The 6004-nt window shown below is 43.2% G+C and overlaps 1 long non-coding RNA gene across 1 annotated transcript in view; it reads right to left on the bottom strand.

The window, feature by feature from the left end:
• Window positions 1-326: 326 nt before the first annotated feature.
• Window positions 327-6004, bottom strand: part of LOC115129919 (uncharacterized) — a 19999-nt gene continuing 14321 nt past the window's right edge. Inside the window, exon 2 of the long non-coding RNA XR_003863697.1 lies at window positions 327-760. This is a non-coding gene — a long non-coding RNA (uncharacterized LOC115129919). The remainder of the gene's footprint in view (window positions 761-6004) is intronic.

Raw genomic sequence — 6004 nt, 5'->3', positions numbered from 1 at the left:
CCCCATTATAGCTGATTATAAATCCATAATAATACATATATCACCTAATGTTGTGTTAGATATGTTTTTTTTATCAACTTAAGTTCTTGTGAACATTACAAGTTTTTAACTTCCACTTGCTATTTATGGCTTCATTGACCTGAGCTCATTACAACTCGTTTTTAAGTTAAAAAAAAGCATAATGTATGGATTAGTTTGACTATAACAAATTCTCAGATTAAACATATTGTGCTATTTATCACAGACTGCTTTGTGTCAAAGTTTAACAAGGACATTTGTTTAAAAACCATTTCAAATTTTTAAATAGTGGCACAAAATAACACATGTTATGTTCCCGGTCAAAACTGACCGTTATGATTTTATTAGTAAAGAAAGGACATAGGCCCAAAACTACACATTAAAACATGACTATATTACAAAATGAATGTCTGAACACATTAAAGAACAACAGTAACAATAACAGTATTACTAACAATAACAAAAACATTAACATGTTCACAATCTGTCAATCAATGTTGGTTACATTTTGTGTTGTTCTCATGCACATGCTGGACAATACGTGGGGGTTGTTGCATGTGCCTTGCAAATATATGCACTGCATTTAGGGAACTTCATGCTCATTTTGACATCTCTTGGTGCACACAGATTGCACCTCTTCCTTTTGTCCCTTCTGTCTCTGGCGGTCATAGATCTTGCTTCTGGCCCTTGTATATCACTCACCGATCCAGCAGAGCATGGTGTTTGAGGAAGGCGTTGGCACCTGCAAAAGTGCAACAATCAGTAAATAAAATAATGAGTACATACAAGTGATACTTCATGTCTTGCATAGTAATGTGAATGTACCACATCTAAAACATATTTACATATTTACATATTAAAATGAATAGAATTGACTCCATATTGTTCACAAATTCATTTCACCAAACAGCAACATGTCTTATTTTTATGGTGCAGATAAAACGATCTGGTAAGTGAAAAAAAGTACATGAGACTTGAAAGATAAAAAGTAACATCATTTGTCATGTTTTTCAGATCCTCTTTGTTCCTGTTGTAATCCAGAACAGCGTTGGGCTTCTTGTCCTCCCAGGTACTCACAGCGGCATCCCTGTGCAGAGTTGTCATCAGGAGCACATTCTTCTTTTCCTTCGGGCAGTAGGACACAAGAGTGTGTGTATTGGCGAAGGCAAATTTAGAGGAAAATCGATCCCTGTCCTTGGTAGTGAGTAAGGCAGGAGGCACCTCAGACTTGTTCCTTCTGACCATCCCCACCATGGTCATTCTTTTGGGAGCAGCTCCTGAAATTGTCACATGCTATGTTGTGCCCCTGGAGACCTGCAGTCATTTCCGAGACCACCCGCTTCCCCTGGTTCCTTTCTGGAACACCGTCTGCAGGTTTCCCGGTGTAAACCTGCATGTTCCAGGCATAACTTGTTATGGCATCACATGCTGCCCATATCTTCATTCCATATTTAGACGGTTTGCTTGGCATATACTGTTTGATTGTGCAGCGTCCCCTAAAAGTGATCAGACACTCATCCACTGTGATGTCTGGACTTGGGTTATAGATGAGTGGCAGGCGCTCCACCCACTTGTGCCCGACCTCTCGGATCGCTGCCAGCTTGTCTTGTTGACGGCGGCCTGGTCTTGTCTCACGGTTGTCAAAGCGAATCACCTGTGACAACACTTGAAATGTCTGGAGTGACACAGTGGCACGGAAAATTTCCAGACCAGACTCTGCATCCCATAACCTGGTGGTAATTTGTTTCTTGATCTGGACACACCAGGCAAAATCAAGAGACCCACGTATGCATGGATGTCTGTCCGGTCTACCTCCTTCCAGTTGTCTTTGTAAACACGTCTCCTCTTGAAGTTGGTCATGTTTATCACTGTAGTTTCGATTGACTATCAGGAACAGTTCGAAGCAGGATTTTATGTCATCAACCTGGGATATGGCGTATCTCGTTGGCCCTGGGGTCATCCTGATAACATTTTCAGCCGACAGCCTAACTCTTCTCTCAGGTGAGGATGAAGACCAGAACAAATTCCATTCTTTGACCGGAATGTAACAGCCTCAGCAGGGCCCTCTTCCTCATCACTGGATGGTTCCACATCGGTTGTCTCTTGGTCTGGATCATATTCTGTGTTGTCTTCAACTTCTGACACTTCCTCCTCTAATGCATCGTCCCTGTCAGTTACCTGGTCTTTCCACTCCTCACCAGTGTCATTATCAAAGATATGATCAAGCGCCTCACATACAGTATATTGTTTGGTCATTGTTCAGCCAGAGAATGAATGAAAAGCTTTATATACCAGAGCTGCGAGAAAATATATAGATATTAGTGAAACAATGTTGTGATTGTTTGTGAGAATGCCAACAGGTGTGGTTCCCGTGGGGGAAAGATTATATTGGGGAAAGGTTCCCGTGGGGGTTGCCATGGAAGCCAAGAAGGGGAGTGAGGTGTGTGTGTGTGTGTGCTCAAACACATGCATGTGGGGGTCTGGGAGAGGAAGTATGTCCATCTGATGAATTGGCATGTGCCTGAACTAAATTGAATACACTGTAGTCCCACCCATTATTTTCTAATGACCAGTCATTTTTGACCGGGAACACCACAGGTGTAAAAAAGTTAAATAAAACACCCAAAACGTAATGAAAATCATCTAAATGTATTTTGTGTGTTCGGATGCCCTGTGTGGACAAAGTCATGGAAGCTTATGATAATCTGTTTAAATAAACTACCTTTTTCAGAGAGAAAACGTATAAATCGGTCCAATTCGACCGGAACACAACAGGAGTGTTCATAAGCTTTACGTATCAGCCTCACGGCTTTTGTCAGAGCTTTGTGAGTTTTTTAAATTAGCACCCTTATGTAGACCTGGCCCCACTCACATCCGTTCCACGCATCAAATGTGGTTGGAGGCGAAGGAAAAACAAATAAGTGCTACCAAATATAACAACATGCATTTCATAAATATTCAAATAAACGTAAAACGTAAAACGTATTAAACAGGTTTTTAAAACCACAATGAGGACATCGACCTACCAAGCAAGTTTTCATAAACCATTGTGTACAGTGTGAGAAAAACGTCTGAGTAATCTGAAATAGTCAAAAAGATGGAAAGGGGATCTTAGATAACATCCACCCGAGATAGTATTTAAAGCTATTATTTAAGCCAGAATGGGTGGGGCCATCTCTGCGCTCAAGACCGCCAGTGCGCCTCCACGGCCCAGTGTATCCGGTGCCTCGGCCAAGGAAGAGGCCTCCTGGATGTCTCCCCAGCCTGGTGAGTCCTGTGCCTGCTCCCAGAGCCAGGTCTCCTGTGTGTCTCCCCAGCCCGGTGAGTCCTGTGCCTGCCTTCTGTCCGGAGCTGCCAGAGACGCCACCCTGTCCGTAGCTGCCAGAGGCATCCTCCTGTCCGGAGCTGCCAGAGGCGCCCTCCAGCCCGGGGCCTGCTGCGAGGGTCCCCCGTCCGGGGTCGGCGGCGAGGGTCCCCGCTCTAGAGGCGCCACTTAAGTGGGCCAAGCCTGAGGTGGAACGGGGTCCACGTCCCGCACCAGAGCTGCCACCGCAAATAGAAGCCCACCCAGACCCTCCCCTACGTCCCGCACCTTTGGGGGGGGGGGGGGGTACTGTCACGCCCTGACCTTAAAGGAAATGTACGCTCACAACTCTGCACCTTGGTCCGCTTCTTCCATCAGCCGTGACAATACCGCTCAGGAAGGAGAGGCGTTTTGTCTCCTAGAGATGAACATACTTTGGTGCGAAAAATGCAAATCAATCTCAGAACAACACCAAAGGACCTTGTGAAGATTCTGGCAGAAAACAGGTACAACGGTATCTATATCCACAGTAAAACGAGTCCTATATTGACATAACCTGAAAGGCCGCTCAGCAAGGAAGAAGCCACTGCTCCAAAACCACCATAAAAAAATCAGACTATGGTTTGCAACTGCACATGGGGACAAATATCATACTTTTTGGAGAAATGTTCTCGGGTCTGATGAAACAAAAATATTACCTTTTGGCCATAATGACCATTGCTATGTTTGGAGGAGAAAGGGGGAGGCTTGCAAGCCGAAGAACACCATCCCAACCGGGAAGCACAGAGGTGGCAGCATCATGTTGTGGGGGTGCTTTGATGCAGGAGGGACTGGTGCACTTCACAAAATAGATGGCTTCATGAGGAAGACAATTATGTGGATATATTGAAGCAACAACTCAAGACATCAGTCAGGAAGTTACAGCTTGGTCACAAATGGGTCTTCCAAATGGACAATGACCCCAAGCATACTTCCAAAGTTGTGGCAAAATGGCTTAAGGACAACAAAGTCAAGGTATTGGAGTGGCCATCACAAAGCCCTGACCTCAATCCTATAGAACATTTGTGGGCAGTACTGAAAAAGCATGTGTGAGCAAGAAGGCCTACAAACCTGACTCAGTTACACCTGCTCTGTCAGGAGGAATGGGCCAAAATTCACCCAACTTATTGTGGGAAGCTTTGTGGAAGTCTACCAGAAACGTTTGACCCAAGTTAAACAATTTAAAGGCAATGCTACCAAATACTATTTGAGTGCATGTAAACTTCTGACCCACTGGGAATGTGATGAAAGAAATGAAAGCTGAAATAAATAATTCTCACTACTATTATTCTGACATTTCACATTCTTAAAATAAAGTGGTGATCCTAACTGACCTAATGACAGGGAATTCTTGCTAGGATTAAATGTCAGGAATTGTGAAAAACTGAGTTTGAATGTATTTTTTTAAATTATTATTTTTATTTCACCTTTATTTAACCAGGTAGGCAAGTTGAGAACAAGTTCTCATTTACAATTGCGACCTGGCATTTGGCTAAGGTGAATGTAAACTTCTGACTTTACTGTAGTATTCCTTACTCTACTGTGCTGTGCTCTACTGTACTGTACTGTCTTGACTTGTGAAACACATCTATGATTGGTTTCAGATTTGGTCTGGTCCGGATCAACCAAATGTGATCTTGTTTGGGGGGTGGAGGTCATTCGAATACTAGCCAGTGTGTAGTATAACAACCACATATGCAAAATGAGGATATTGCATATTTCTACCTGTACTTATTTAGGATACATCACCATGAACAGAATGATATTATTATCCAGAATGATGTATTTCTATGACAGATCAGGGACCAGTGGTGTAATTCCGTTACTGTAATTGCATTACCAAAATGTAAATCCACTTATCCTATTGTAGTTCAACAACCAAAACATTTGTTTTCAACTCAAGTGGTGTTTCTCAATGTCCATACTACCGTGCTCTGAGCACACAAATTGGAGAATGCATCAGTCGGAGTCCAAATCAAAGGAAGCGAAAGGAAGCATGGAGGGAACATCTTGGAATGCCTACTCCGCTTGTACACATTTCAAAGCACGCATCGATTCAAGCTTCAATGAAAAGTATCGACAGCAATATGACGCAACCACGTAAAAACTGTGCAACATTTCTTGAAATCAATGGTGGACATTCATTTGGGCTATAGCAAGATAAAATAACCCACGATGTCGGTATGAAATGTTGCCTATTCACATCTCATATGTTGCCTGACTACAAAATGTTATCTTGATAAATATTTTACGTGAATAAATACATTCTGTGTTAATTTTGGCATGTTTACCTGCCTACAATACCCACGGTAGTGTGTGTAGATCGCAACCCAATAGTAAATCCATAAGGCTAAATGGATTGGTAGATTCTCGTGTCCCAACTCCTGCCCGCTCACTTCAAAAAATACAATCTGACAGTGAGGATGGTGACCAGTGCTGACTGTGTGATAATATCAGCCAACCACAACTGGTTGTAGTCACTGGGAAGTCCCACAAGAGATACTCTCTCAGTGCTTCCTCCCGCTACCCCCCGCTACCGCCGTCTAGCTGCCCTCCTCTGGAAAGATATTCTCCTAGCTGTAGGGTCTGTGTATCATCCGGATGTTTATTTGTAGCGTAGCTAGCACCAGGTTACACTGACAT

Source organism: Oncorhynchus nerka, linkage group LG5 (genome assembly GCF_034236695.1).
Source record: "Oncorhynchus nerka isolate Pitt River linkage group LG5, Oner_Uvic_2.0, whole genome shotgun sequence".
Lineage (NCBI taxonomy): Eukaryota > Metazoa > Chordata > Actinopteri > Salmoniformes > Salmonidae > Oncorhynchus > Oncorhynchus nerka.
Note: the sequence above shows the minus strand (reverse complement) of the source record. Positions and strands in the feature narration are given on the sequence as shown.